We start from the raw sequence: 14,005 nt of genomic DNA, 5'->3' as shown, positions 1-14,005 counted from the left end.
TATTCCTATTAGGGTTATAAACGACTATTCACCAGTCCCTTGAGAATACAATGTGGCTTGCAGGTTTAAAAGCTTATGTTTTGAATGCTCGATTTCAACAGTGGCAAAGGACTTCATAATAACTCCAGTCTGGGTTTGAATGTAACACTTCAGTGTGTAACGGTATGTTGATACTTGCCACGGGAATTGCTATCTGTTATACGAATTAGATATTGTAATAATCTTCCTTTTTTTAATGACTCACTATTGAGTTTTAAGTGAAATAATTATGAGAAGCAAAAGAAATGTGCTGCATTCATTTAGTGTTTAAATCTCACACATTGCTATATAAGCCCTTTCAAAATTGCTATCAAATGTATAGTATTTCTCTATGTTTATTATGTTTTTTACATATATATATATCAGACATCTGGTGCTGTGATCTGTCTGCCACATTATTATGTGCGGTGGTCAGAGGCAGCGGGCAGAGGGACTGACCGACACTTCCCGTGGGCTCAAGGAGTCTGTCTGACCATCGGTGGGAATGTAATATCCTACAATGGGGCGGTGCCTGCTCAGCCACCACCATAGGGATTACGATGCCCCATTCCGACTGCCTTATCGGTCCGACTGCCAAGTTAGAAAAAAAGCAGTTGAATTGGGAATTTGGAGGCCTCTAGCAGCGCCCGTGTGGGCCTCCTCTATGGGGTCAGAGGTGCCCCCCAACCATCAATGCCCTGTGTGTCAGGCACCACTTGGTTGTTTGCACACATCTGTTTTTCCATTCTGGCTTGTGCTGCAGCCCTTTTCTGGCCACATCGCAAGCTGCAATGAAAAAAGTTATGATTCCAATCACCTACCCAGCTGTTGCATCATAATTTGGTTGGTGCGTTCTTCAGCTACTTGTTGGTCGGTCCCAATTCCGCTACGATGTCAGTTGTATGTTCATCTGGCCAGCATCGTAATGAGCCCCTCAGTTTCAAATACATAAAAAGAATCTCCATAATCTTTTTTACTTTATTATTAGTTCAATATGCAGTCCCGATATGAAAGGGGTGTATATCTTCTAGAGCTATCGACAATGGTATATATTGTTTCAAGGTGGTGGATTGTCCTGTAGCAAAAACACCCCTCAACCTTCATTTTAAGCTGGTGAGTTTCGACCTTCAGCACCGCAGGGACAATAACCTTAAAGAAAGGTTTTAATCAGGACAAATCCTTTTTGATCCCTGTGGGGCACTAAACATAAAAATATTACAAATCAAGAAACTGTTTTACTATTCCATTCTTTACAAAGGTTGTGCCTGGAAGATTTAAAGTTTAAGTTCATACCCTAATTTCCTCGTGGGGACTTTGAGTCAGTATAGAGCGCAGACTGACGGAGTTGCAATAAGGTATGTGTCAAACAATGTAAAACTTATTTTACCACAAATTAAATTAAATTGAGGGGATCAACACTCACCACATTTAAATAGTTTAGCAAACATTTTCTGTGTGATAAAAAATAAAACAAAACAAAACTTCTAGTGTGCCATAAGCCTGTACAGTTACGTAAAAACGCTCTTCAAAATATTATTTCTGATTGGAAGAATGCTAATAATATTACCTTTGCTAAATTGTATAATGGTATATGTTTATAGGTTCATAGGTTGGATAGGGCCATTTCCACATCAGTTCACATAGCTATTTAAAAAGACATATTATGGATGCACTAAACTTCTTTTTTATCCAAACATGCTCATAGAACATATGCTGTTATTGAAGTCTTCCGTTAGCCATGATTTGTATATTCCTCTCATTATTTCATTATAAATAACATTATTCCTGAAAATCGTTATAAATTTATGTATTTTTAAATTTCTTTAACGCTTTATATTTCTGCACATTTTTCTGTCCTCCTCCCTTTTTCTCGTTCCTCTCTTTTTAGAATACCAATATATGGTATATCTTTTCAGATATGCAATCAAATGTATCAAATGTATTTTGTATCTACTTTTTCTTTTATTATAATACCAATCTGCTTATATTGCACATCCAAATGTCTCTCCTTTTTATGTAAAATCCTTATCTTCCTTGACATATTTATTGATTGTTATTTTAATTAATCATACATTTTATAAAACATATTGAAAATAAAAAATAAGAAGGACCTGGAACCTGAAATAGTGGGACAGGTGCGAGACGAAAGAGAGGAGGTGTCGGAAACCAGCCCCATAGTTCCCACAGTGCGGTACGACTACCATGTAAAAAGGCGGTTGGAATGGGACTTTGGGGGCCCCTAGCAGGGTCAAGACTGAAGCAGGGTCAAGACTGATTTGAATATTGTTGGGTCAAAACTAAGGTCGCATGGTGTGCAAAATCATAATGGATTGGTATGCGGCCCAAGTAATGACCAGTGGCTTAAATTAATGCAAGCATTCCATCCATCACTTTTTGTATACTTTAGTTTGTCACTTACATGTAGCCCTCAAAGTCAAGGTGAGCCAGAGGTCAATGAAAATTTAGATGATGAAACAATGGTATGACTAAAGCCCACTTTGCCAGTGTACCAACTTGACCAGAAAGTGTGGGCCATGAAGCCCGTTTAGCCCAGAATCCACAAGGAGCAGTGGACTGGGTCCTATGAAGACCCCTTCAGGCATCTCTTGATGGGCCTCCATTTAAACAAGTTAAAACTACACTTTGAGAAGAGACAATCCCCCTCTTGACATCATAAAAGGAGCAAGATACGTCAGTAGAGGAAGTAATAATAGACTAACAGAAAGTCAGTAAAAGGACTATCAGCTGTTGCTGGGCAGTTGCCTCGCTGTTATCAAAGGGCCGGACTGGTCGTACTGGGCATCCGGCATTTTCCTGGGAAGCTGTAAGCGTGGAGGCCAGTTCTGCAGTGGTGGGGCTAGTTTTGCTACTGGGAGTTGTTTTTACAGCGTTCCTACCATATAGGCCCCTAGCAACAAAAGCAGCAAGCAAGCATTTGGCCAGGCATTGCTTTCCCTGGGGCTGGTTCAAGAACATTGCCAGGGCTGCTTTGGGCTCCCAGTCTGGCCCTGGTTATCCCTTACCCCATTACTTACCAATTGGTGTAACCATGATATTGATACAGTGGACAGCATTCCAGTCAAAAACATGATTTACAGGCTGATTGAGAAAATGAGAGCCAGTATGAAGTATGAGGTTTCAAAGATGCTAGGGCTGGGGGTGATGGAGCTCTCCTGTAGTCGCTGGTCCATTCTAGTGTTGATGGTACCCAAGGCTTTCCCACTAGGTATCACTCCAAAACTAAGGTCACTGGGTGAAGGTGACAAAAGCCTCTGGCCAGTGAGGCACCTTCCTTGGCACAAAATTCTAATTTCTCCAGCAACGACCTTTCACGTTCACAAGCCAACTGCTTCACCGCAACCTCGTCCTACGGCCATCGACTTTGTGGAGCCCTTCTTGGCCACAGACTACTGCCTTGACCCCTGAAGATTTTGAATTTCTATTTCAGAGACTATGTTCAAAGGTAAAAGTTGCCACTGTGTCGAACCTGATTTCCTTATCTGACCCACACTCCATTGTGGTCAGTCTCAAATCACTCATAGATCCAGGTCTAATGTTATTTTCATTTCAAACTTTAAAAAATCTTATCTCTGGATCTCCTCATGGGATTTTTGTAATTTTGGGACATTTTATTAATGGAAATTGACTTTAATTGTCTAATTTGGTTTTGGATTTTTCTTGTGTTGTGTTTTGACTTTATCACTGTTTTGATACTGCACACATACTTTAGACATAGCCTCCATCTTAAGCTTGTCTGCTCTGTGCTATTGAGCTCAGGTTAATTTAAGGATGTTAGTGGTTCACCCTGACAAGGATCATGATTATTATTTGAAGCGGATAGTTACCCCTAATAAATAATGCGTCAATTTAATACAATGATAATTATTTTTGATCTTTTGGTATGGTAGCTGTTATTTTGCTCTAAACGCGAGTTGGACTTTAGGATACCTGACGAGTTGTGCTTTATTTTTAACATTGGTGTTCCTCGCCCCTTGTCTAATTACATTCTAAAGCTTGACTTGTTGCACAGGGAAGATTTAGTTACCTTGACCTAAAATAATTTTCAAAATATATGCTCATCCCCAGTCTCTAGCTCCACCTCCTCATAGGGGTTCTAAATAGTGGTTCCAACCACCATAATACCTATTTGTTTCTGTCTCACAAAGCTGGATACCTACTTTCTCTTTTAAAAATATGTATTTTTGATTTTAACTTCTAACCATTTACTTTCCTTATCCCAGTAGCAGTGTGGCCAGATTCATTTAAGGAACCTCACTCTCTTCTAGTGGTAAGATTCAACTATAATTGGGGTGCTGTGAGTCCCTCTTTTCCCTGGGTCTTGGTACCACTGCAGCTTCTTCAGTATTTATAGCTACTACCTTTCCATATACCCGCCCTGTTACTCAGGGTATGTGGAGTTAACAGTACTACATACCTCTCCTGTGTTTTGGAGATATCCCAACTTGTACCACTTTATTGTTTGAAAAATTGTATCCATTGATTTTGTCCCACTATTTTACCTTCATGTCATGAAAAAGACATCTGTAACTTTTGTCTCCAAAATGATAGAAAATAGTAATTTTACCAAACCTTTACATATAGAGTTTGGCAGACAGGGTGCTTAGCTACAAATGTGATGGAGTACTTATTCTACAAAACTGATGGTCCACCTGTTCTATGTAGGGTCAGGAAGACAGTTATGTTTCTACCATTGGTGCCCTTGCCTGCTTCACTAATGAAAAGCTTAGACCTGATGTTTCAATGGAGTTCATCCTACACATCTCAGTCCCTCCAGCTGTCTGACCTATTCAGAGTAGATGGTCCGACGTACTTTTTTTTTCCTGTTAGCAACTGACAGGGAAAAACTAGGAGTTTGACCAGAAAAATTAGAGAAAACTTCCAATGTGTCAGGGTCATTACTGTTACTTTTCACAAAAACAAACTCCTGCTTTTGTTAAATAAAAGGGTTTGCTTGAAATCCTTTCTATTGGATCGTTCCCAAGCAGTTTTTCTTCCTCCTTTTACCTTCTCCGCCAAAACAATGGTATGTGGCATCCCCAAGGGCTCTGCACACAGCCCAACTCTTTTTATTATCTTTATGGAGCCTCTTGCCAAATTGGTGGAAACGTGGGGGTTGCGGGTGGTCTCATATTCTGATGACACCCAGCTTTTTCATGCTTTCCAGGAAAATACACCTTCGTTGGTTAGCTCTTTTAAGCAGTGCCTGAAAGATGTGGTAGCCTAGATGGATGATAGCGATCCTAAACTCAACTCAGATAACACTGAGGTTCTTTCCTTTGCCACTAAGCTTGCCCCAGATACTAGATTGGGGTGGTCTCCTGACGTAGGAGCTCCCCTGACCCCTACTTCGTTGGCCAAAAACCTGGGGGTAAAATTTGAGTTGCAGCTTACTATTAAACCCCAAGTCAGATCTCTCTCTGCTTCTTGTTTAGCTACCTGTGATCCCTTTGAAGAATGCTCCATCTCATATCCATGGACTCCCAAAAAACGGTTGTCCTTGCCTTGGTCACATCTAAATTGGACTATGCCAACTGTCTCTATGTAGGCCTTCTGTCCTTCCTTCTGCAATAGCTTCAATACATTCGGAATTCAGCCGTTCTCCTCATTCTGAAGATTCCCTCTCATTTAACCATCTTTTCTCATTTATGACATCTTCATTAGCGTCCCTTGATCAAGAGAATCCAATTTACAGCTCTCACTTTAGTCTTTAGAGCCTACAACCACAAGGGCCCTCTATATCTTAGGAGGAGACTGAGGCCTTATTTCCAGTCCAGAGCCTTGAGATTCAACAAGGTGAAACTTCTTTATATTACTTGCATTTGTGAAGTTAGAAGAGGTGGACATTCCTTTACTTTCTTGGCATCTAAACTGTGGAACTCTCTGCCACTCAGTCTCCGCTGCAATGCTTTGGAATAAGTTTTTAGAAGCACTGTCAAAACTTTCCTGTTGGATAATGATCTTATGGCCAAGTAATTTGTTCACTTCTCCTCTTCTCTTTTGGACCGGTCGCTAGCGCTGAGACACATCTACAGAGGTAGCTGCGAGCTTTACAAATGCCTTGAATTGAATGCCACCAGCTAAACCCTAAATGAGGGTCCTAGTAGGCTGCAGGTACTGCCCAAATGATAGTCAGCTAACTCAATGTTAGCTTTTTTGATGCAATTATTGTTTTCCCTACTCTGAAAAACATTGTTTGATAATTATTATACAAAAAATGTAAATGAAACCTTCCCTTCCCTATCTAACCCTTCCCTGGACACACAACCCAATAGTGGTTTTACAATTGCTTCAGAAGAAATAGAATAGAGAAAATATTGATCTTTTTCTCATGCAACCAGACATTAGTCAAGCGTATGTCAGGACTAGTCCTGGGGTAGAATCTGTAGAGCTCTTAAGGTCTTTGGGTGTGTAACAGACCCAGCATCTTGCCCTTGAAAGATTAACAGACTCTAATGTGTTTTCTTTCCCATAGCATGGCGCCAGTGCTCCATATTTCATGGTACTAATTAGTCCTCAAAGCTGCATCCTTTTGATCCCATTTGATTAGCACTGCTTCCTTTGCTATGAGGAGCAGTAGTTTCTTACTGCCCTTCTTAGAGCCCCATTTCATCTACGGCACACAGGCGAGCTGCTCGGACGCGCAGAGCCTTAGGGGTTTTCTACTCGCGCTTTGCCACTGTCTCTTGCTGCTAAAACTGCCTATTTGCACATTCGCACACCTTTCATGACCGCATACCCGCATTTAAAAATGTTATGAATTTTCATTCTCTGTTTTATTTGGTCTCGCATTTACTTACCTTGAAGTCGCTTGTTGGTGCGAGGGGGTTTAGTTGACTTCCTGGTTACCCGTGGTGCCGCTAGAGATGCCATTTTGGTAGTCGGCGCTCTAGTGCTTTGTCACACGGGTATATTTAAATGCGTGCTGCTCGGATGCGGAGCACCTTAGCGCTTTTCTACACACGCTGTGCCACTGTCTCTTGCTGCTAAAACTGCCTATTTGCACATTCGCACACCTTTCATGACCGCATACCCACATTTTAAAATGTTATGAATTTTCATGCTCTGTTTTATTTGGTCTCGCATTTACTTACCTTGTAGTCGCTTGTTGGTGCAAGGGGGTTTAGTTGACTTCCTGGTTACCCGTGGTGCCGCTAGAGACGCCATTTTGGTAGTCGGCGCTCTAGTTCTTTGGCACACGGGTATATTTAAATGCACGCTGGTCAGACACGTAGCGGAATTGCGAAGCGGGCGCGCTGCTGGCCCGCCGAACGCTAGCCTAAGGCAAGCCCATCTGCGCCCATCAGCGTCCCGGAGGTGGCCAGCACCAGCCTCGCTGCCCGGAAGCCTGTGGGGGATGAGTGCAGAAGGAGCTATTTGGGAGCCACATTACGAGCTTTGGGTGTTACCGCACACTGCCATTCTTACAACTGGGATGTGGCTGATGTAGCGATAGCTGCTTGTTCAGCGTGTGGCTACAAACTGCGGTGGGGGCGTGCTTCTCTGGGCAACAAAGCTAGTTTACCTGATCAGCGGGCCAAGGGCCTCTCTATTCTGGCAGCCATGATCAATGCTCGTTCACAGGAAACACTATGTGGATGTATTTGACCTCCTGGAGGACAACTCCCTAGAAATGCTGTTCCTAACGGAGACTTGGCTTGATCCCACTTCAGATCCCATCGTCTCCTTTGCCATCCCAGCGAGCTATAATATCTCTAGAGTCGACCGTCCGGTGGGGAGAGGGGGCGGTGTGGCCATTATTTATAAAAACATATGGGAACTTCGAATGGGGGACACTACGGCTTGGGGAAGTTGTGAGGTGCTTGATTTTATCATCCGCTTTTCAGCCCATTTTACTTTGGGAGCCTCCTTGATCTATAGGCCCCCTGGACCGGCGGGTTAATTTCTGCAGACTTGTGGGGACGCTATTGTCTCTAGGGCGGTAAGATTCTCCCACTATATGGTTTTGGGCAACCTCAATATCAATCTTGATCGACCAGACTCCAAGGAGGTGATCGACCTGCTGGATATATTACATCTGCCTGTTGGATATATTACATCTGGCACAACTCAACCAGCATGTCCACCTTCCCACTCATCAGGCCGGCCATATATTGGACCCGATCTGTACTAATTTCCCTATTGTTTTAAGGGATCCTTGCCCGGTGTCCTGGTCAGACCATTTTATATCTTATTTTTCCTGAGATTTATCCAACGTAGAGACATTGGCGCGCTTCTACCAGAAGCCAGCTTTTGGAAAAATTGATCCTCTGGAGTTTAGACAGGCTCTGGAATCTCCTAGGCCTACCTTGTCAGGGGAACTTGAGGAGTGCTTGTCGGGGTCTTCTGGCAGGGTGTCCCGCGCGGCTGATTACGTGGCCTCTCTTTGGCCCACCAGACCGGCTAGAGAATCGCCCTCTAAACCTTGGTTTAACTCGGCCCTTAAAGCTGCTAAGCATAACTGTAAGATTCTTGAGCGGGCATGGCGCAGGAGCGGCTATTGCCCTACAGCCAAGCGGAAGCTTAGAGCCATGCAAAAAGCATATTATGAAGCCATTACATTGGCTAAAGGGTAGTTCTATGCAGCCCGCATCGAATCTGCCAGTAACAACTCCAAAGAAATCTTTGCCATAGTGCAGAGTTTCACGTCTCCGCTGGCCCAGTCGAGTGTGACTCCATCTTCACCTGCCTGGTGTAACACGCTCTCCTGCTTCTTTAGGGATAAGATTCAGGCTATCCAGGTGACATTCCCTTATGGCAATGGCAACAGTGAGGGTCCTTTGGCGGTGCAACTTTCTGCTTCCACCCGCTCTCTGTCAGCATTTAGATCTGTTGACCCCTCGGAATCTCTTAAAAGTTTGTATGGGGCTTAAGTCTGGCTCGCCATCAGACTCATGTTCAGCCAGGCTTTTGGCAGCAGTTGCAGAGAGCGTGAATATAGAAGTGAACTCTATTATTAATATGTCTCTCCAGACAGCTGTTGTCCCTCAGGTTTGGAAGCAGGCAAAGATCTTGCCACTCCTCAAAAAAACCTTCTCTGGATCCCCTCAATCCAGAAAATTACCGGCCTATCTCTCTCCTTCCGGCTATTGCCAAGGTATGTGAGAAGGTGGTCAATAAACAGCTCACAGAGTATGTGGAAAGAGAGGCACTCCGCTCAGGGTTTCGAGCCTCTCATAGTACTGAGACTGTCTTAGTAGAGGTGTCGGAGGCCATTCGGGAGTGCCTTGACGCCCGCGGGAGAGCAGCATTAATTTTGCTGGATCTCTCGGCGGCATTCGATATGGTCCCACATGCACTTCTTTTGGCCCGACTAGCAGGGATTGGTGTGTCGGGAGCCGTCTGGGGTTGGCTCAGGTCTTTTTTGGAGGAGCATGTTGAGCTGATCTGGCTCCCTCCATTCTCCTCCTCCTCTCAGTTGGTTACTACCGGAGTTCTGCAGGGCTCCTCCCTTAGCCCCCTCCTCTTCAATATCTATGTTACTCCATTGATATACTTGGCAGAGGAGCTTGGGGCTAAGGTGATGGCCTATGCAGACGATACCGAGCTGCTCTTCAACTGGGATAAAGCGAGAGACCCTGTTTCAGTGGTGCAACAGTGCTTAGCCTCCATTTTTTAATGGTTGGCGGATGCACAGCTAAAGTGCAATGAACAGAAGTCCAAGATCTTGCTATTTGGTAAATTCCCCTCGAATTTCCGAGAGCAGCTGTGGCCGCCTGACTCTCCTCTGCCTTCATCCACGGGAAAGCCCGTAAAAAATCTGGCCGTAGGGTTCGATGAGCGTCTCTCTTTCTCGACACATATTAAGAAATTGGCCAGCTGCTGTTTCGGCCATCTTAAGAATCTCAGGAACTTTTTCCCGCTTCTTCCGCAGGCGGCGAGAGAAACAGTTACGTGCGCTCTGATTTTGTCACGCCAATGCCCTCTATGCTGGTAGTCCTGGCTACCTGCTGAAGAGATTACAGGTGGTTCAGAATACGGCGGCCAGACTGCTATTGGGCATTTTGGCAAGGAACAGCATGCACCATCAATTGCGTTCCCTGCACTGGCTCCCCGTGGTGGACAGAGTTAAATTTAAGTCTTTGGTTCCGGCCCATCGTGCTCTCCATGGGTGTGACCCTTTCTATCTTCAGAGATGCTTCTCCTTCTATGTCCCTTCGCGAGCTATTCGATCTATGTCCCTTCGCTTTGCCCGGGTCCCTCGTTTCAAGTATCAGAGGCTAGGGGGTAGCTCTTTTGCTGTGAAGGCCATTGTGGCCTGGAATGCCCTCCCCCTTGCCTTCCGATCTATCCAGGACCCAGTTGTGTTTAAAAGGAAATTGAAGACTCACGTCTTTGCTTGATAGTGTCTTTCATTACCCCTTTGGCATCACGCCGGGACACTCCTGAGTATCTGCGCGCGCTATAAATGGATGTAACATAACATAACATAACATAAGATCCAACCCAACACGGTGGCTTGTGGTATAGGTGGGACTGTAATGCCTATTGTTCAAGTTAAATCTTGTAGAATCCCCAAGCCTGTGTGATGTATGATAAGGTCCAACCCCCATGCTTGTCCTTCATCATCTATCTGTTCACTTTTTATTAAAGTGATATAAGTGAACTGGTGTGTAGTGCTGTTTGTAAAGTACTCTAGTATAGTCTCTTCTGCATTAGCACTTATGAGTCATTTTTGTACGTTCCATGTCAACATTGAGCAGTGTTCTTGGGGGGCGTGATATACCTAGTTCTTTCTCTCATGATTTTTGGTATCCCCATTTGGGTGCTAGTTCCAATGCTCTGATTAGGGCACACAGTTTGGAGATGGGAGTTTTGTCAGAGTTCACTGTTCTTAACAGCTTCTGTTAAGGGCCCAGTGTTGAAATTGTGAAACTTGGAACTTTTCTCTTTTAATCAATGTTTATTCATATTCTATTTGCTCAAATGACTTAGGGACTGATTGAAAGCTTTGTGGACAGGATACTCTGTAGCGTACATGATGTAGTATCCTGTCCACCAAACCCTAGATCCACAACCCTGATTTACAGATAGGCAGCCATTAGGTTTACTGAGAATGGAGTCCCCGTTGGCTCTGCCTATGGAAAGCTTCTTCCATCGGGCTGACACAGTGGGTGATGTCGGAAGGAGTACATTATACCACTGCCCAATTTAGGGTAGGTGGTGTAATAGCTTTTTCACCTGTACCCCACACCCACAAAAAACCTGGTGATGCAGAACAGAACAAAATATTGTCACCCACACCTGCCACGTAGAAAACTCCCTGGGTGTACTGGTCATTAGTTTTTTTGTTTTTCAGACAAAAGCCCCTGCTACAGGTAAAAACATTTCAAAAGTTTAAGAAAGCCCATCAAAACCGAAAAGCAATGATCTCAGAGATGGATCAACAGTGACTGAGCAAAATGTTTATCAATCAACAATGCATCTAGTTGTGAAACAGAAATATGAGTCAAAAAGATATATGTTTATAACCTACCTGTTTGGTTAACTAATTCCCAAATATGTTCTAGCCAGTGGTTTAATTAAAGGGATGTAGGGATTGTCTAGCCATTTGATGGTTTCCTATCCCTCACTGAGACTGTGTCGCTTTTCACATTGGGAAAAATCACACTACTTTTATCCTGAACAGGGATGTATTCAAGTTGATCAAGATAGTTTCAGGAAAAAAGTTTCAAGAAAATACTCATCAATTGGTATGATCCAATTTGGATTTTTAATTCATTCAAGTACCAGTGAAATAGAAAACATGCCAACTGTATCCAGTTGTATACAAAGGAGTATTTGATTCTCAAATTTCAAATGTCCTGATGCATTTTGAGATAATGCCCTTCATCAGGGGATACGTTACTCTGTAGAATGAGAGAAAAGACAAAATATAAACAAAGCTTCAAGGCTAGGTTATAGACATAAAAGGGTGACATGCTCCATGTCTCTTCTAGTACCCCCAAAGATGAAGTCCATTGTATTTTGAGTTTCTTTCAGTAGCTGAACATGTTCATGAGGGAGTGGAGATTAAACTGTGACGTTATTGAGAACATCCATTATATGTTGATGGTAAAGTCATGAAGTTGTCCAACATGAAACGCTGTGTGGCATGCGTGCAATCCTAGAAAAAAATGTTTTGCTAACATTTCATGTGCACATGACATTTCCAACTGTTTGACAAAACACCCGCCACTTTGTGTTGGACTACTTCACAGCTTTATCATCAACATATAAGGAATGCATTCTATAAGTTTGGTGGTCGGAAAAGTCTTGACAGAATGTGTCTGAGGAAAGTCTCTCAGTGTACAGGTTTTGGCTGGTATTATGTACATTTTGTTAAGTACAATAAAACAATTTCTGCATTCCTGAAAAGCATCTCAGTCAAAAGTTAACAAGCTTGGACAGCTAGTGTGGGCCAGTGTGTATGTGGCCAGATGTCCGGCATGAGGAGCGCATGAACACTACGTGTGGTGTGCATGTCATGCTCTGATTGGCTGAGCATGTCTATCTGCATGCTGTATCTAGCTTTGCGGGATTTTGGGGAACGCACGCCTTTGGCCAAACAGATTTCGTTGGGGCCCTTTGCTTTGGACCTGTTTTTGGTGCAACTATTTGTTGGGAGATCAATCAGGGTTTTCCCTGAGGGCGCGTTTTACTTTGATTTAAGAGGAACCCCACCTGTGACCTGGTATTTGATAGGCGTGGGTTGCTGGACCTGCTTCATCACATATCTCTGACTTGTTGTTGATAAGGAGGTCACCTTGTGCAAATCTGATAGCGATGGGGCAAGTTCACTGAAACTTCTAAAAATAATACAGCAGTCACTGGCATCATTCTTATTGACATTCTCAACATTGTATGTACAGTTGTCATTGCGTACATCGATATTGTCTTTACTGATGTTCACATAGTCATGAATTCCTAAATCAGGGCATGCATTGACATTGCTTTTACTGGTAACAACACTGTAATTTGTGGATACATTGACATTGCAACTGCTGGTATCGTCACTGTTGTACAGGCATAGATTATGACATACACTGGCATTTCATTTATTGGTATTGCCATTGTCGGGCCTGCATACATCATGGTATTCATTGACATCGTATTTACCTGTTCAAACAAATGTAAAGGAATTTGAAATGTGAGGCTAAAAATGAAGTTGCTGTGCTCAGACTGACTTGTTAGAGGAATGCAACTGCCTCAAACAGAATATAGTGTGGATCATTGGTGGCCTCAGTTGAATTAGAAATGCCCTAAACTTTTGATAAAAATGAACATTTTGGTTTTATTTTATATCTGTTTGTGAATTAAATACAACATTTGTTTGTGTATTTGTTTGATGACTGCTTGATTCTGTATCTTTGTGCTTTGTATTGTTATGTCATATTATGTTTGTTAGGCTTATATAGTGCATGAATCACCCCTGGAGGGTATCTCAGCACACAGAAAGATTGCAGGCAGAGGAGACAACCATATCAAAACAATTCTGATTTGAGCAGTTTCCCGAATTTCAGGTGATCAGAGCATGTGCGTATGTGGAAGGGTAATGTGTTCCAATAAAGCAGAGGTATGTAGGAAAAAGACTGACCACCTGTTCTGGCTTTTCTAATACGCTGGGCAACGAGCAAAGCTTTGCCACTGGACTTGAGGTACCTTGCTGGACATTAAAGTTTAGCTTCCAAATTAGGTAGGTGGGGCGTCTGTCCAACAAAACCTTGTGGATAAGACAACAATTTTAAAAATAGTTCTTCTCTTGATGGGCAGCCAGTGTTAAGATATGAGTAAAGGTGCGGACGCGGAGCAAGATGGGAGGTTTGAGGCTCAAATCATCGAAATTGTATAAGATGAGGTCCCGGGTTTCCTGTATTCAGTTGTGGATGCTAGCAGGGAAAGTGGTGGGGCAGCACAGGGGGTGATAAAACACAAAAACTTGCCTGCCACCCGCCACTTCACTGCCTCTTTAGCCCCCAATGATGCACAC

Source organism: Triturus cristatus, chromosome 2_1, assembly GCF_964204655.1.
Source record: "Triturus cristatus chromosome 2_1, aTriCri1.1, whole genome shotgun sequence".
NCBI classification, from domain to species: domain Eukaryota; kingdom Metazoa; phylum Chordata; class Amphibia; order Caudata; family Salamandridae; genus Triturus; species Triturus cristatus.
Note: the sequence above shows the minus strand (reverse complement) of the source record.